The sequence below is a fragment of the Molothrus aeneus genome, chromosome 8 (assembly GCF_037042795.1).
Source record: "Molothrus aeneus isolate 106 chromosome 8, BPBGC_Maene_1.0, whole genome shotgun sequence".
Classification (NCBI taxonomy): Eukaryota; Metazoa; Chordata; class Aves; order Passeriformes; family Icteridae; genus Molothrus; species Molothrus aeneus.
In genome coordinates, this window is record NC_089653.1 from 21,121,559 (window position 1) to 21,140,992 (window position 19,434).

The following is a 19,434-nucleotide window of genomic DNA, read 5'->3' on the forward strand; positions in this document are numbered from 1 at the left end:
ACACAAACAAACATAAGAATCAAAACAAGCGTCAACCAACCAACCAACCAACCAACCAACCAACCAAACTACTCCAGGTTCAGCAAGTAGAAAAATAATTTCAGGATAAGTATAATGCTGTGGAAATTTATTTATTTAGTAATGTATTTTATTTGAATTTTGTAACATTAGTTCTGTTTGAATCTGGGTTTCAGTTCATTAAGGTCAGAAATCCCCTCTGTTTGATGAGTAAGATGTGACACTCATGTAGCTGTTGATTGTTTTGAGCTCAGTAGTGCAGAGATCTCTACCCCAGATGCTTTAGTGACCACCAAGTACCATGACGTGCTAGATGACTCAATATCAACAAATTTATCCACCATAAAAAAGCCCCATGAACTACCATATAACCATATGTTATTCAGATGTCAGGTTGCTGAATAAAACTGTCTATATGCAAGGTAAAAGAAGAAAACAGCTGAAACCCATAAGAATAAAAAGTAAAAATAGGAAAGTAAGAAATACCGGTTCTTAAAGTTTGTGAGGCCAGCTTAGCAATGTAATTTTTTTTTCTTTTTTTTTTTGGTAAAGTAGCATCTGCTGAATGTCCTAGGTAGTCAATACCAGGGAAACAGTCAACAGAATGCTATTGATTTGGGGACATATGAGGTAAAACAAGAACAAAAGGCAAAAGAGAGGACAGTGGAGCTTTTGCCATGTGTTTTGCAGAATGTGCTATATGTGTGTGTTGGCAGCTTTAGTATTTCTGTAGTTCGTAATGAATGGCATACTAAATGCCATACTATCCAACCTTGCCACTCTGTGTTGTAGAATTTAAGACACCTTGACACCAAAATTATCAAAGAAAGAAAGAAGGAAAGAAATAAAGAGATAAAGGGAGGGAGAAAGAGAAAAAGGAAGGAAGGAAGAGAAAGGAAGAAGGAAAGACAAAGGGTGTGTGCCCAGACTGAAAATAGTCAGAGCTCCAACTGACAGAGGAAAACAAGGATTGTGAGTAGGTGCTGGGACTGGGAAGGCCATACACAGACAGAGTAGGAAGGAAAGCAGTGGAAAGAAGTGAATGGAGAACACAGAAAAGCTAATTACTCCTGTTTGCAGTAAGCTTGCTTACAAAAAGTATTTGGGTTACTGCTGGTTTATACATTTAGTTGAAATTTTTTTAAAAAACCCCACTGTGGATTAGCATCCGTGTAGCTGTGAGCATATTTATTATTAAATCCCTCTTCTTCATGTCCTTTGTGTACTGCTACCATGAGCAGACAGCCTACTATTTTTCAAACATCTGTTTTGAAAGACTTGTGAATATTTGCTTACAGTAGCATATATTTAACATTCAAGCACTTTCAGCAACTCTTTGATACAATTAGCTCATAATGAGCAGCTTCCATGCTAGCAACCTATGCTAAAATGCTTATTAAAAACTTTAAAATGTTGAGACTGACTTTAACAAAAAAAGGCCACACAATCATCAGCTCACTCCTGGGAGTCTTTCTGAGATGTTGTTTCTACAAAGCCAAAAATAATTGCTGCAAAAGTTCTGTTTTACTCTAAGCTCTTGTGCCAGGACAGTACCTGAAGGTACCTCAAAACCTGCTGATGTTGAGTGCTTTGTGACAGATTCCTGAAACACCATTTAACAGAGCTTTGACATGGTATATCATAAAAGTTATTTGGAATTTTCTTGGCCTTCCTCATGAACTTTTATCTCGCTTCCTTCATCATCATCAGACCCAAGGTGCTACCCTGACAACCCAGCTGTAATAACTAGTTTTGACAAGATACTCAAGCCAGGTGAAAGAAGGGAAGGCAGAGTGTGCTTGTTGACACCACCTGCTACAGAAGAAGGCAGCTGATAATGAGGTCTTGCCACCGGCATAGACCACCAAACAGAGGAACTCGTGTCCCAAACAGGCTTTTTCCTGTGTTTCCTGAACATGGAATAGCGTTGCTAGGGTTTGAGAACTTTGCCTTAAATCTCTCCTTGAGAAGTGAGCAAGATTTCTTTGTGCAGATCCCTCCTAGAGATCCCAGGAGTCTTAAAACAACAAGAAAACCCAAACAATAGAAAAAGACTTCAGCCTTGGAACTTGATTTCTTTAGTTAGCTGAACCACAAAAATGTAAATAAGTAAAAAACCTCTCCACCTCCCCCCTAAACTTTAGGAATGTTTATTATTACTTTAAGATGCACACCCTTCTTTTCTAAATGCACTTAATTTGTACTTTGTAAATTCTAGACGCTGCAAATCAAAAAATACCTAAAAGGGACATACTAACTTATATAAACCCTTCTAATAGAGGTTTTCTTTCATATAAAATATGAGTAAGAAGGAGTTATTTCAAGTTATGAAATATTTAAAAAGCAAAACTGCTATGAAAAATATATGGAATACATATGTGTGTGGAAACCCAAGAGACTTAATTTGTTATTGATAGGCCCCTTGGTCCAGAAGCAGCCTTGGTGCTTCCATGTACAAGAGGCAATTTTTGTCTTGACATCAGTGGCCTTGTGTATTTAGCTTAGATGCTTTACTCCAGCATCCTCTATCTTGGCTTCTTTTGTCTTATTATGTGAATTGCAGTGTACATCACATTCGAGCCTATTGAAAGTTACTGCTCTTATGAGGAAATTATGAAAATTTAGAGACATGTGTTTATAGAATGTGGTGTGCAAATATTTGGAAGTACTTCCCTTTTTCCTTCATATTCAAACATATTTTAGACGCTGTTCTAAAATATGCATTGAGAATCAGAATGATAGAATGTTTTCCCATTTTCTAAATAGAAAAGAGTTCTAAATTGTTCAGATTCTACATACATAAATGAAATAACCAATGCATCTTCAGTACACCTTGTTTTCTGTGATTAGTTACATAATTACCATAATTGCCCATTGTATTCAATGCATCTTGGTAATAGTCTAACTGCTGTTATATTCCTGAAAATGTCATATTACTAGTCATTGTCAACCCCAGGGCATATGTGCTTGGCATCATAAATTATATATCATCTCAAAGAGAAATAATCAGTTTATCCTTGGTAACTTGGCTAATTTGGGGGTAGAGGAGGAATCTGTTCCTAAAAATTTTCTACTTTAAGTGTCTGAGTATTTCTTTAGATCATGATTTTGCATATGTCATGAAATAAACTTCTGTGAATAACTTGAGCTAAATTACCCACATTACAACTTGAACAAAACATCAGCTTCCTCAGCAGACAGAAAAATAAGGCTCATAATAATTTTTCTAAAAACCATAATTAAAAAAATAAGCTTTAGTCATTAATATTCAGCAAAAATTCTGAGGCTGGTTCTTCCACTGTTAGATAAATTAATGTTAGCCTTTCAATGCAAACATAATTTTTGCCTGCCCTTTCTCTGAAGTAACATGAGCCATGAGGCAGCTACAGAGCTTCAGTAGCTCCAACACTCTGCATCACAACAGTCCACAGCTCCTGTTGGGAAGATGCTTTCCTCTATTCAGCTCAAAACATACAAGACTGACACTGTGTCTGTTGGTAAAACACAGTGTCAGTATATCCTCTGTCAATATCATCTCATTTAGTCATTCATTAGGCCTGGACTCAGCCTTTTAGTTCAAATCAGAGTTCTACTTTTGTTGGAGATTTTTCATATAGGATCCTGTTGATACACAGGACAACAACCTTGCATATCCAAAACTCTCAAGAACCCAGAGAAAAAAAGAAGCACAAACGAAAAACCAAAGTAAAATTAAAACTTTACTACTTATGTTTATGGTTTTTAGGTGGGCTTAATACAGTTAAACTACCTTAGTATAAGAATATCACTCTTATAATTATTTAATGTATTTATTAAATGAGGATGAGTACCTATAGTTACCACTTCAACATCAGCTGGGTTTTGAAACACTAACCAGTCTGAAAAATGAGAGTTTGGATATGGTTGGATATGTCAAAATTGAAGGCATATGTTTAAATCTTTGTAATTATCTCTACCTGTGGAGTTAATAAGCAATTAAGTCTGTCTGCAAAAAAATCTGGGGCAGAGATCCATTATTTTCTGTGTCAACTTGCATGGTAGCCTTTGCCTATGAAATATTAGTAGTGGAGGGTTTATTTTCTCCTGTGAGTTTAGTTTTGTATCCAGAACACTATGTGGTACCTAAAAACCTGGGAATGCAATTGCTCTTTGTGGTTTTTGGAGGGGAGTCTAATTAAGCAGGTCTCCACTGTTACAGGCACAGATGTGAAAGAATTGACTGTAACATGAGTTATGTATCCCAAACTGAAAACCAGGTTGGTCTATAGAGGATTATGTTTATTATTTGACAGTAGAATCAACAAAAAAGCATATAATTAGCATCAGAAGAAAAGAGATACCATTATTTTCTTGTTTCAAGTGATTTCTTTTTCTTTGACAAGTATGGTAAGTTGTTCTTTTAAGGTTAACCTGCTCTTTTAAAAACTGAAATCATCACAGTGTAAGCGTCTTTGGTGATTTAGAGGTCAAAAGAGGTGGATTCTATTTAGTTAAAATATTCCATAGTGCTCTGAAGTGTTAAAATGACCCAATTACTGTATATACTTACCAAGAAAAAATCTGACTGAAACATCAAAAATTACATAAAAACTATTACAAAAAGACCAAATACCAAAATCTAAATGAAGTCAAGGGCCACACATTTTAAAATTAATGTCATTTCCTCAATATAAAAGTGTGTATTTCCTCATTTACCTCCAGTGTCCAACAGTTTCAATGAAAAAGTCTCAACTTATTTCTACAAATGCAGACAGAGAGGTGATCTACATGTAAACAAATGAAAATGTGTTCAATGTGAAAGCAGGACTTCCAGAGTTGAGAACTCTTAACTTTGAAACCTGCAGTGGATTTAAGGAAATACGGCAGATTCAGTCTCTAGGCTACCATAACATGGACTAAGCCTCTAAAGAAGTTTGAGAGCTGAAAAAAGTGTAAGTACCTTACCTAGAAGTCTTGCAAGTATTATTTTTTCATAATTTTATGTTTAGAATAAACATATTCTACATTCTACATTCATTCAGATTTATTTAATCCAGAATGATTACAGCTACATATATGAAAATGAAGGCCACATGGTTTTATACATTAAATAATTGGCTGTTTAGAGAAATTTCTTTATTCTAACCATGAGTATTTTATTTTAAGTGTATTTTTCCTGAAACTTATCTGCTACAAAGCCTTTTTTTCAGCCAAGGAATTCAACATTTGAGGCCACGAAGCAAAACCACTGATTTTTTTAAAATCTAATTAGAGAACTGTTAACCAGCTGTGTGGATAAAGGAACTTTAAATGGTCTGAACTTTACAAACGTGGGGAAGTAAGTAAGAGAAAACACATAAAAGATGGAGTGAATAACATAAAGGTATGATTCTATGATTATTCTTAATGTAATAATCTCTCAGTCTCTGTTTCATACGGCTGATTGGTAAGACTACACACTTGAAACTGTAGATTTACTCAGTTCTTTGTGTTAGTCTCTTCTGTATCTTCTGCTGTCTAAAGCCTTAGTCAGTTTTTAGCCTGATAAGAACATGCTAACCATTCCATAATGTTTGGATAAAAAAAGTCCCCATGCAACATTTCTTGTGCACCTACAGGAAGAACGCTGAGTTTCTTTCAGAAAAAAAACAACTTTCAGAAAAACAAACATACTAAGTTGATAAGGAATTTCTTATTTCTTAATAGATTATGTTTTCATTTTTCTGCCTATCAAAAAGACACCAAATCATCTGCAAAAAACCCTAACCTGGAATTGTGCCCATCATCTTTTCTCAGTCCTTATAAAGTGCAAAGCACAGTCCTTCAACTATGATCTCAGAAGTTTATGGTTACCCTTTGGTATTCCCTTTTCCACAAGGTCATACATTTAGAGTTATGAACTTTTTTCTGATCCTAGAGGCCCATATGCCAAGAAAATTTTGCTTTGATTCATGGAGCCTGATTCCCCATTGTAAAATGTTTGCAACTGCCTCAGTTGTTTTCGGAGCCCTGAGAAAGGATCCATCTCCTTTCCTTCAAAGCTTCCTGTGAAGTGGTGTCACACAGTGCTTACACAGTGGGCTGGTGATATCAAGGCAAAGATGGTCCTGTAAATTATTTTGATGTGGGTATATTTCTTCATATTCACTGTAGTGCCCTTTATCAGAAAAATCTCCTGGAATAACAGTGACAGGGGTAGTAACTTTTTAACAGTGCTGCCTGAATTCTGTTCAGAATGGATCTAAGAGCAAATTAAAAAGAGTTGTAATAGACTAATGACTTATCTATGTGATTATTACCCCTATTGTCAAAGATCTGAAACAGAAAAAGTTCTATCATGGATGGATTTAATGAGCCAGCTCAGGTTATTCAGTGTTACCACAGCAATCAGACTGACTGTATGTAAAACACTTTTCCATGAATATTTTTTGAGCCTCAGTAATAATCAGTTATGCATCAGTGTAGACTGACTAACCATCCCATATATCTTGCATTACAGACTAAACAGATGGTTTTAAATCCCTCCCTTTGAAATCATTATGGCCTCTGGAGTTCAGCAGTGTAGAAGATGATAACAAATCCCAGGAATGAGGGGGATGAAATTTTGTAGCTGTTGCTTCACAATACAGGAGTTTAATATAAGATGAATGACTCTTTATGGTTTGTATAATACCATCTGTGTGAATAGCAATTTGTGCCATAAAAATGAACAGGTTTCTAACTATCCTGATTTTCCAATGTAATACTGAAAACTCAAGGTCAGGGTTAGTTTCCTTCTCACCTTTACAACGTTTGTAGAATCGCTGTAGAATAAATTATTGGCAAGAATGAACTAAAAGGAACTAAATACATTGAGGAATTGTGTTGACACATTGCAGTACATGAGAGTAAAACTTGATACAGACCGAAAAACAGATTTCCCTGAAGTCAATTGGAATTTTGCTATTGGATTCCACATTGCCAAAATGTCACTGCCAGCATAGAGTTTGGCTTTTTACCTTTAACTAATGCACCATTCATCTGTTTTCCTACCCTTCCCCACTTATTTTCTCCTCTTCCTACTCTCCCTCTCTCCTTACCTCTCTTGGTCCCTGTCCTATATCTGCTGCATCTGCCAGGCAGTTAAATTTTAAAATAGCTTTTCCCTTTGAAGTGCTAATACCAGCACTGCTATTTCTATAGCAAGTAACTTCACTGACTCTTGTGGTTTGCTTTTACTCCTTGTTTTGTGTATTTGTAAGTGCATGTGTGGGTTTTATGTGATTTTAAGAGTGAGGAAGTGTAAAAAATGGAAAGAAAGAAAAAAATCTCCCAATTAATTTTTATAAATGAGAGTTAAATCCCAGCTGCTCCACATCAGGCTGTGATTTTGTCAGATCTCATGAGCTAAGCAGGTTGAACTTGGTGAGTAATTAGATAGGAGACCTCTCAGGAAAGCCCAGGGTGCTGTATGTGGTGCACAGAAGATTCAGGAGCTGTGATGGTTCCTCTTCAGAAAGGGTAAATCATTGTTTGTGTTGTTCTTCCTCCATTGAATCCATGCATGGCTATGAAACATGACAGGTCTGTGCAGAAAATCTGTTTCAGAAAATAATACTTTTAATACTTTAATGCTGCCAGAAGGTAGGAGGATGTTCTGAAAGGAACCACTTTGTACGTGCACTCACTCACAGCCTTTAACCATCTGGCCAAGGATAAGAACGTAGATGAACTGCACACCAGAGACAGAGTACTGGACCTTTGATCAGTTCCAGCATGTGAAGTATTCCATTTTTGTGTATTGAGCACTTGAGCAATCACTGTTGTCTTCTGCAAGATGTCTCTTTTTGCTGTTGCATATGATATGAATGTGTGTTTATTTTAAACTGTCCTTATGTGACCATTTTACACTGTGCTGTGCATTTATTTAGCAAAGTGAAAAAAAATGCATTCCATTCTTGGGTGTTAACCTTAAGGATTTTGTGAGTCCTGACTGATACTGTGAGATTTAGAGAGCTCAGAGGTGGACATTTTAAATATTTTTGCTTCATTCATGAGTGTGTTGCGTCTTCCACTTAAGTTTGTTCATTGATTTGCAGGTATAGAAAAAAAGTCACTGATTAATAATGAAGTCAGAAGTGACATATGCACTGAGAAAATTAATCACTTGCACTACGTGGATTACTCTCAGAGTTTCCTTTGGGAAAGATAATTTGAGATAACTGTTTCCTGGTCTTTATAAGTCAGGAGTGTACTTTGATGAGTTTAACAGTGGGTCAAAACTTGATGGCTTTTGTAAAGCTAGATCCTTTTGTATGGCTGTTTCTTTGAGATACTTCTGTTTGTTTACAAAACCTACAAAATCTTATTTCCTTGAACAAGGCACTGGAGTATTTCTTCACTTCTTGCTCCAAGCCACTTTCAGTCTACTACCCCAAAAGACTCTCTCCTTTACTAAGCTTCTTTCAAGGCATCTGGGGGCAAAGTCAACAGATACCTGCCTACGTTCTCTTTATTTTTTTCCTGGACTTGCTGGAGAAGGGATGTAAGTGTGTTGGGGAGGTTACAGACACCTAAATCTTCATCTAGAAACTGAGAATTAAAATATTTTTCTCCTGTATAGGAATGTCTTTGATTTAGCAGGTCCTTGGGGTATTTGAAAGCTGGATATAGCAGTCACAGCTCCCAAAGTGTAAATGATACTCAGGGGAATACTTAAGGGAAGGCACACCTCTGAAAATACAGGGTGGGAATTCTGAAAATCAATTAATAATGATATGTATATTTCTAGCTGAGATTTATATCTTTAATAATAGCATGTGTATTTACATCTGAGATCTGTCACTCTGTCACACAGCTTTGTTACTGTGTCCAACAGCTGGTCAAAATTTTGAGATTTTTTTTTATTATTTTCATTAGATAGGGGAGCTGTTAATAGAGATTGATCTTTTATCAGTGCAGTCCTATTTCTAAGAAGCAACCTTAAAAAAATCTTCTTTCTTTGAGCATAGCAGAAATTATACATATTAAAAAAGCTTTTTATTTTTCAGAGATTCAACCCGTGGCAGTTTGTGCCAGCAGACCAAAATCTGTCTAGGTTTACTCCTCAGTACCTGTTCTTTGGCATTAATTTGACATGAGCTTCTACATATTTCCTCTCTCTCCATATTTATACATGTCCTACATGCATAGCCTACATACATTGTGTCACTTTCATTTGTATCCTTCTTAAAAAACAGCAAAACCACTCCACCCACTTAATTCTCATTCTGACCTGGCTTTTTCAAGCTTCTGTTTTGTACAGAGATGTGTAATTGTGTTTGGGGTTTAGAGACTAAAGTCCTTTCAGTTACCTGTTTCAGCAAAGGAGCATAATGAGTTCTTACATCTATCTTAAATGAAGAGGGACAGCTATACCCAAGAGCTGCAATGAGGTTTACCTGACCCATAATTTTACAGCATTATAAACCACATTTCAGCGGAAACATCGGGGCTAGCAAAACAATAATGGTCTTGGATCAGTGTTGTGGTGTAGTGAGTTTTCCTTCCACTGATTTCATGTCTGTTCCTTCAGTAGCAGGAAACGCATTGAGGTTCTGAAGGGCAAGCCTGCAACATGCTTTACTCTTTTACTCTTTAGCAAATTGCACAGCCTCAGGAGGATGCTCAGAGGTTGTACACTGTAGACACCAGCCTTGTCTGCAGCTTGCCCTAGCTTTGTATAAATCATTTCGGATTGTTTTCAGGGTGAGAGAACTACAATAGAAATTGCACCTTAGTTACAGTCTGCTCTGAGACTGCAAAAGGTACAGCTCAGCTGGACCAGCAATTTGGAGTAATATGGGTTTTTGGATCATCTTATTTCTTGCTGTGATTTTTCAGTCACCCTTCCCATTTTCTCTCTTTCTTCAGTTCACTGCCTCTGGTGGCACAATTTAAGGTAACACAATTGACATATGAGTGAGGGTATTTAAAACTGAGGGCAATTTCAAAAATCAGAAATAATGTATATAGCAAAATGTTTCAGTTTCAAAAATTATCTACACTTTTTGGAATGTCTCAGCATTCCTTCAGGAATGACAGAATTTCCCCTCTTTCAGAAAATAAGTATGTCATCTTACAACATTATTGGTGTCCTATCAGTATTTTGTGTCTATTGCTTTATTGCTAATAAGGATTTCTAACAGCTTTTCTGAGTTCAGCAAGAAAAAGTCATTTCATGAAAATTAAGATGTCAGAAATCAGAAATCGTCAATGACCAGATAAACATGAGAGAAGGTGCACTTCTCTGGAATATTCCAGAGTTGTTACTTTAATAAATAACAGAGGTTGCCTATGTTAAGCCCTGAGCTTTTATATGATATAGTTCCCATAAGTTTTATAGAGATTGAAATCCACATTTGTCTACATAATCTGACTTTTATAAATCTGAGAAGAAAATTTCTTTGGAGAATGAGGAAAGTTGAGTCAAACTCACTCTTAATTAACATTAGTGCTTTGAATTCCAAAAGGTAGACCTGCCCCATTATTTGTCAGATATTTAATTCACTGAAAATTCATTTAAAATCAAGGCAAAAGACACTCTTTATGCCTTGAGTTTTAGTCTGTGCCTCAGACTGAAAAAAGTAATAATAATTCATCTGCATCCACAGTTTCCATGTAGTAGCCAGAATTAGTCATAAATCAGACCAACTTCATGAACCTTAACAGATGAATAACTATGACCAAGCTTTGAATATTAAGCCTTGAATCAAGAAAATGTCATATGGCCTTCAGGCCAGGGATATTTCATAGAGATGTACTATTATCATTTCCTTTTAGTTTTACTGTATCAGGATTGACTCTATCATGCAATATTCTTCCTTCAATATAATTTATTTTCTAGAAATAAACCTAGACACATGTATGCTTATATTTAATATAAGCTGCTGTAATTAAGGATTTCATGTCAAATGTAGTGAACCCTCAGAGAAAAATCAGTGAATGCAGTCCTAGCTCTGATGAATTAGCTAGAAGAATTTCTTTGATTTTTGTGTGATTGAGATTTCATCCCAAGATTTAGGCTTAGATACACCTAGAGCAAATGTCTAGATGTGGCAGCACTGAAACTTGATTCACAATATAAAAATAAATACTACTTGAAATGTTTTTAATGAATCTGTATCCATATAACTTCAGATATTGTGGTAGTGGAACTATGCATCCATCTTTTCATACCAATAAGGTATCAACAAGGATATTAATCATTTCATAGAAACATAAATTTGTACTTCAGCAAATAACAATAATAAAAGAAATCCAGCTTTAAATTTTCCATACTTTGATAGTTACATAGTTCTACCACTCTCAGTGAGATGACACATGAATAAAATTGCCCAGGCAAGTGAGTTCTGTAATAAAGAATCTGGAGAGTTTCCAGAAATAGAAGAAACGAGTGAACAGCATGGAGAATAGGTCCACTCTCCCCCCTCTCCAGCCATGGTGATTTTTCTTTAAATTGTAGTACTAGGCCATTTTTAAGTTGGAAATGTGGCACAGCAGATAGATGACTTTTACCAGGCTACTTATGAGTGGTTTTCTCCTTTGTTTTTAATTGTACTACATCTTTATCCCAAACTCTGTAACAGTTGACACCTCATACACCATCTCATTTAACACCTTTGCTTTCTCCAGAGTTTAACCTGGAAGCAGTCATCTGTGTGTGGGCAGCTATTGAAATGGAAGACAAGAAAACCTGTATAAAAATCGTGAAGTGGGTAAGGACCTGCAAAGGAAGAGAATTTATGCTGAAAAGAGATAAATGGAATTTGCTAGGTTTGTTAAGGCTCAGTTCGTATTATTTCTGTATCCCTTAATAAATTAATTAATAATCGTACAAAATAAAAAATGTGTAATTTGCTGTTGATTCGCAGCTTGTCAATAGCACACACAAAAGCCAAGAAATACAATAACAAAATTCAAGATTATGCACCAGAGCCAGATAAAAACTTCTGGAATGATCTGGTAATTTGAGAGTCAAAAGTTGTATGGCATGAGAAAGACTTGTTGGCATTGAGCACAGGACAGGCAAAAAGCTATGACATAGGAAGGTCAAGAAAGAAAGTGAGGCAAAGCCCTCCTTTATCAGTGCTTAAATGGGGCTGAAGAGACCCTTGTGGGCATTACTTAATAAGAGTTTACTGGAATGTCATGTATAAAGCTCTGTCCATCTGTCATAGTTTAAAAATTACTAATTCAAATTGTAATAGATCATAGATATCATCAGGGAAATCCAGAACTTGATTTATGGAAAGAGATTGAAAGAGAATCTGTTTCAACTGAAGAAAAATATGAGTGTTGTATATAAATATAGCAATAGGTGAACAGAAAAGAATAATACTTAGAATGTTGTGGGAGAGAAACAAATGGGACAATTTCTAATCAGGGGAGCCAGTGCATGTTCAGGCACTGCCTTCACTAGGAAGAGTGAAATGAACTGATTTTAAGACGAAGCACTGGATTACAGAAGACGTTAGGTAATGTCTGCTAAAAAGCAGAGTTTTGGATTGGTGATTCAAAGGTTTTAATCAAGTTCCATTTTTTTATGTTCTCAGATGAGCACATCAGTTTTTGCAGGAAACATTTGATTCTGATAAAATCCTTTTTAAAAAAAAAAATGTAGGTAGAACAATTCAATCTGCTATTATGTAATTATCTTGGGACACCAGTACCAAGTGCAATGAAATAATATAGTGGATATAGTCTGTGTTACCCTATTTCTACTTAATTTTACAAGTTAAAAATCAGCTTTATTTGTGTTCTTTTCCTACAGGATGAATGGCTTCTAATATACACAGGAACCTTCAGAATTCAGAGATGAAAATGGGAAAATCTGGAAAAAGAGGACAATTAAGATTTTTCTCTGTAGAAGGCAAGTAAGTATTATTTTTTAGAAGAAAATTCAACTGTAATTCTTATGTGCTATTGTGCTGTGTAGTCTAAATGCAGCATTCAAGTATTGAACCTAGAGATTTTTACTCCCGCTATAAGTGCAAACCACAACACAGCCTTAACTGAGTTAATTATTCTTTTGTGTATGAGCAACGCAAATCTAGAGCATAATATAAAAGGAAAATTAATGTGTCATGTAAATGAATTTTTCCCACAAAACTGCTCTACTTTTTCATTTATTTTCTGTTTCCTCCTTACACAGCTTTAAACCTCCTTGCTTATGATTACCTGTCTCAGGGCTTGTGACAATTTGGGGCTCTCCCTATGTAAAGCTTATGAACTCTGTCTGGTACTTGGCAATCTCTATATATAGTTGTGTCAGCTTGGAGATTCTTTGCTTATCTAAAATCCACAAGAGGTGATATTTGCTCCTGGCACACGTTCAATGAGGAATTGTTAAACCATGGTAATATACTATGCAAATACATTCCCTTGGAGTATGACAATAGGTAGGCAAACATGGTTTTATAGATGAAGTGAGGCAGTGATAAGGAAGTGATAAGTCATCTGTTCTATGCAAATTTCATCACCTGACTAGGGACCTACCTGACTAAGAAGGTAAGGTGGCATCTTGCTTGGTGTTGTAAAGTACATCTTGTATTAAATTTTGGAGGGGGATGGTGGACTTAGAGGACTTCTACCTATGTTTGGAGTGGAAAATGAAGGCAGAGAAATGCAAAGGGTTTCCTGCATTTAACAGCTATTCTGAAACCCTTAAAATCACAGTGGTCTTGTGCCCCTTCTGTGGAGAAACTCAAAGTCCAGCGTACCGCTAGTTTGACAAATGGTGTTTGAAGAAATCGGCGCTGCTCTCAGAAGACAGGGCAGCAAAGCTCTGTGCGGAGGACTGGGGAAGGAGCCGGGCTTGCTGCCTCAGCAGACCAAGGCAAGCTCACATGGACACCAATGATGTGTGGCATGGAAAAACCTGGCTCCAGCAACTGGCGCGTGGCCGAGCAGTTGTATTCACCGAGGCTGAGGAGGGGTTTGGACACATTTGTGCAAACGAGCTTAGTCCTGCTGCCGTGATCGCGGCCGCACGGATGCCCGGGATGCTGGTACTGCCCGGCTGGCCCCTCCGTGCCGGCAGCTGGGGCCCTGCTCCGCCACCAGGAGACCAGGAGGGGCTGCAGCTCCCGTGGAGCTGAGGATGCTCCCGCTGAGCGGTGACTGCAGCCCGCCCGCTCCGTGGCGCGGAGCCTTCCCAACTTCCCACGGCTGCCTCGCCCATCCCCGCCCGGCTCCCAGCGCGGTCCCGCCGGCCGGGAGCGGGGCTGCAGCCCGGTGCCCTGTCCGGGGAGGGGAGACCCCGCCCTCCCTCAGGCCGGGCAGGCACGGGGACCCGCGGGAAGCCGGGCGCGGCATCCATCCCTCCCTCCCTCCGCGCCGGCGGAGCCCTGAGCCAGGGGCGAACTCCGGGAGAAGGGACCGTCCCGTGCGCCCTGCCTCTCCCCAGCCCCCGCGCCTGCCTCCTCCCCTGGTCACTGGGACTGATGAATTAATCATGATGTGGCTGCTGTTAATGCATTTATGTGGAGCGGGCTGTGCCAGCGGCTCGCGGCGCGGCGGGTGAGGGAGCGCGGGGAGCGCCGGCCCCTCCGCTCCGCTCCGCTCGGCCGCGGCGCTCTCCATGGCTCCGGAGGAGGTAATGGGAGTCGGCACGCGCTCCCCGTCCCCCGGCAGCCAGGGAAGGGGCAGGGCGGAGGGGGCGCGGCAGGGCAGCTCCAACTTGCCGGCGGGGGGACAGGAATGCTCGGGTTGCCGCGGGAGGTGTGCGGGGTGTGTTCGCTTCGCGTCCCCGAGGCTCCCCCAAATCCTGCCCGTGGTTTGAAAATCGCTCTCTTGGCATAAGTGCGCGGGAGCCAGGCTCACTTTATCGCCGCTGACGCTGTCGAAATCGCTGTGGCTCCAGCAGTAACAACGGCGAGCCCCCTCCCCGCATCCCTCCCTCCTTCCCTCCCTCCGCCGGGTCACCCGCTCCTCGTGAGGAACCGAACGCTGATATTCCATTAGCTTCATCTTCCCCGCTTACGCCAAAGTGAGGAAGACTTGCTAATTAATTTACATACGAGGGAATGATGTCTGAAGGAAGGAAAAAATACCCCGTTGCACCTGCTCCGCCGAGACTTGTCATCTGAATCTGGAGGAGAGCTATAAATCATGTAAAGTGTTCGCGGTGGAGTCGGCTTCTTCTGAGAGCTGTAGGATTATGTATCCAAATGCTGAATTTATATTTCCCACTAGGAAAAGACTGAAACTCAGGTCAGATATAAACTACATCATTTCATTTAAAACAAAACTGTAGTTATTTATTGTAATTATAGAGGGGGTTTTTCTTCTCCCCTGATTAAATAGAAAGTACTATTAGAGCATGTAGTAATGATTTACACATTACAGCCTGAAATCTCTTGCAGAGTTGGAGGTGGTGGAGTGTAAGGATGGTGCTTTAGAATCACATATGTCCTCTTATTTTTGCCACACATGAAAAGACTGAGAATAACCAGGCTGGTTTACCTTGTTTTTAGTGTGCACAAACCCATATTTTCTGAGATGCAGGATGGGGAAAACTTGGACAAGGGATAGCACAACTTCTATTGAAAATGTTGACTTTCTCAACTACAGCAACTAAAATCTGTGTGATGTCTCCTTTGATTATTTTCACCTTTTGAAATACTTTAAAAATGTCAAAAGCTACTTCCAAGAATTTCACTTACTGCCTCTAAGGCAATACAGTAATTGTTTTTGACGCTTGCCTGCTAAATGAGATGAACTGGGGAGACCTACTGTTCAGTAAGATGTTTGTGTTATTCTTGTGCCAGGTATTTCATCATAAAATACAAAATGACAGCTTTAGTCTGATGAGATAATGGTTTTATATTGTAGAAATTATTCATACTTAATTTTGTGACTTTTCATATATTTCACTAGGTTTGTTGCTGGCAAAACTAGACTGAGGTTTTGTCATTTCAAATGGAACTGATTTAGATTGGGGTAAATTGCTTTAGTAGCCTAGAATATTTTTGACCAAACTGTGAATGGCAAATATTACTAAATTTTTTTGTTCCACTTATGTAAAAATACTGCTTTTTGATTAAAAAGATGTTATGTGTTATAGATGGATCCTGTACATTGCTTCAGAATGAGGAAACTAAGGAATTTGTGTGCTTTGACAGAATGTGTGGTTTGCAAGTTTCATAAGTTGTGAGCTTATTGTAAAAGTGTGTGTATGTGTGTGGCAAAAGACTGCTATGCTAGTAGAAGAAACTAATAAGAACACAGAAATCTGTGAGGTAAGCAAGAGCATATGAGCCAGGCTAACCACTCAATATGCTTACTTTGAAAGCAAGCCTGGATGCAGTAGTTTTCACATCACTGTTCTACAGCAACAAAATAAGGGAGGCAAAAATCTGAAAGGAGACTAGTCAGGTGGGGAAAAACATTTGGAAATCAAGACTTTCTGTCAAATCCAAGAGTGCAGGTCATTGTTAAAAGAAATCATACTCACATACACAGCATTTTTATGGCATTTAAGGTGGAAGCCTTGGTCTAGACTATAACCAACCAACTAAAAGAGATTCAGTTGTTGAGAATCTAGTTTGTCACCAAATAAGAGATGGTAGAGGTCAAATGACAGTCAATAAAAGTGGAGTTCATCTTTGAACTTGGAACAGGAGAATAATTTGTTTTCTTTTCCAAATCTTCTGTGTCTAACTGGAAATGCTGTCATGGACACCAGTCCACAAAGTGGTCAAAATTTATTAAATAGTGAACGTTTATTGTTCTGAGATACCATTATAATAGAAATACTTTTTTTTCTGTGTAACTGGCATTCTTCTGGCCAGTGCTTTGGCTTTGCAAGTAATAAATGAAATATGGGAGTTCTGATTTGGGGTTTGAACAATATATGTCACTGTGTAAATTTCAGTCCAGTGTTCATTTTTGTTTGGCTGCCAAGCATTGGATTCACTTAAATTGCAAAAACATTTGCTTCATTTCTAAAACAAAATGTAAAAAATCACTTGTCAGCCAGAGGGAGGTGGGGAAATGTGGTCATACTCACCAGATTTTTTTGGCCTTACAATAGTGACTTGTGTTTGATACAAGGGATTGTGGGGTTGGTGAACGACAGACCCGCCTACATTTTCAACATTTGCAACAAGCTGAGCATGCTTTTTGGGTCAGGAAATCACAGTGCTGCTTGTTTATTGATGGACACATCTTTGAAAGGAGCTGAATGGAGAAGAGTTGGCTGTCAACAACATTGCTCAATATTCACTGCTGCTATACAAATGATTATGTGACAACTGGCCAGTAGCTATAGGCATGTGAATACGCCCTCTCTCTTTTCTGTAGCTGTTTTTGCTTTACCCACTGCCATGGAAAACTTCTGAATGGGTTGTTCAGTGATTAACATGTTACCATGTTATAAAGGGTGGGGATAATTGTATGTCTTAACAGACAGGTTAAATTACATGATTCTGAATAGTGACAGCGTTTGAGGTGTATTTGCTTGGAGTACAATCAAATTCTCTTTTTGACTCTTTATATAGTAAGTAGGAATCCATTAAACTGGCCAGGAGGACAAATATTTAATGAAGACTCAAAAAGGCAATATAATTTCTGTATGTTTGCAGTGCAGTGCACTGCTCTGTTTGGGTGCTGAGTAAATCTTCTGATCTCAAGGAGGTCTTCTAGTCATCTGCTTTGATGCAGTATTCCATAAAACCATTTAAGCTAGAGAGGTAGGAGTTTAAGTCTTAAGATTGTTTTCTCACAGCCCTAGTTGAACTTTAGTGGGAATAGTGAGCAAGAAGTCTGGGAAGCAGGGGAGCAGAACCAGGAGCAGTTGATCACAGTAGTAATTCCAGACTGAAGAAAAGATCTTTCTGAGCTAAACAGTAATCTTATCTAACTTCAGTTATAAAGTCATCACGGTCTACCTTTAAGTACATTGCCCCGTTGCTCTTTCTGGATATTTCAAAAGATATTTCAAAACCTCTCTCCTAATGCTTAGAGCTTTCTTTGAACTTTCAACCAAAATATATTCTATGATTCCTAATTTTTAATCTTGCTATATTGTTATTTTAAACCAACTCCTTCCTCGGTGTGTAGCCCTCAATAAATTATAAACATCGATCATGTGTCTTCCTCAGCTTTTATGTGCTAGGATCAAACAAGCAGAGCAAGCACCTTTTAGTCTGTGTGGCAAAACAGAATAAATAGGAAGATACAGAGGCTAGTAACTTGATTTGCCTGAATTTGAACCTTGTACCTGAAGTGTTTGCTCAAAGTCTTGAATAAGACTGCTAATGCTCCACTCAGTCTTTTGAAAATACTTTGTCAGACGCTGGTGAATATCAAGTTTGTTTTACAGATAGGCCAGGTTAGTTTAATCTGTTAATAGTAAACATGGGCCTGTGATTTATCTTTTTGTGTTGCTCTCAAATGCAAGAGAGATAAATAATAAGAGACCATCACAGAAATAATCAGAAATTTTGCTATTCATAATCATGTGGCTTTGAAGAGTAGCTAAAAGTTTTCTCATTTCTAATCCTATGCAAATGCTCCTCCAATTTCTTCTGTAAGTTAGCAAGAACCTCCCCAGTATCAAGAGGGCTTCCTGTAACCAGTTTTTATCAAAACACCTCTGCTTTTCACCATGTTTACAGAAATATAGTGAGATGAGTGTGAAGAGCGATTTTAAAGAAGTCCATTCAATATGTTACCATTAGTCATCAGTAGTTACCATTAGTTATCATTCAATAGTTACCATTTATATCAACTTTATTTTTGTGTTATGCTTGTATTTCCAACTCAGTAAATAATTGCTGGGTGATACCATATCAAATTCCTTAATGAAATCTGGAGAGAGTGGATTTTGAATGTCCTCTCTCATAATGTTTTCTTTTAAAAGGATTGGCTTCTCCCTCCCACCAAGCATTTATAAATACTGATTAAGATCCCTTCTGAGTCTTCTCCAGGAAAAAGTAATTCAGCTCTCCCTTCCTTTCTTCAAATGACAGATGCTCCAAGACCCAGATCTTCTCTGTGTCCTGGATGGCCATACTGGATGTACACCAGTATGTCCATGTCTGTTCTGGGGAACCCAGAACAGGAGGCAATATTCCAGATGTGACTTCACTGCTGCTGAGGGAAGGACCATCTCTCTCAGCCTGCTTTTCCTAACTGTTTTTCCTAACACAGAAAGTGTTGGGTGTTGGCTTTCATTGCTACATGGGCACTTTGCTGACTCATGTTTAATTTCTTGCCCACCAGGTGGGCAAGTCCTTTAGTGCTCAGTTCTTTCCCCCTGGTTGGTCCTAAGACTTTTACCAGTCCACAAAGTTATTTTTCTCTGGGTGAAGAATGTGTATTTCCTTTTGCCAAACTTTATTTCTCCTACCAGCTGAGGTCCCAGTTAACAGCAGCACAACTGTTCCTTATTTCACACACTCTCCAACTTGCTGA

At 38.4% G+C, this 19,434-nt stretch overlaps 1 protein-coding gene across 5 annotated transcripts in view; it reads left to right on the forward strand.

Moving 5' to 3' along the window:
• LOC136559344 (heparan sulfate glucosamine 3-O-sulfotransferase 1-like) overlaps positions 1-19,434 on the forward strand; it is a 70,239-nt gene that overhangs the window by 12,974 nt on the left and 37,831 nt on the right. The window contains exons 3-4 of one of the 5 annotated variants that reach the window (XM_066554493.1): positions 11,650-11,790; positions 12,788-12,890. The gene's annotated coding sequence lies outside the window, so the exon portion shown is untranslated. Of the gene's footprint in view, positions 1-11,622; positions 11,791-12,787; positions 12,891-13,507; positions 13,525-14,543; positions 14,612-14,765; positions 15,229-19,434 lie in introns of those variants that run through there. The other 4 variants (XM_066554492.1, XM_066554495.1, XM_066554494.1 and 1 more) reach the window with 4 other exon arrangements.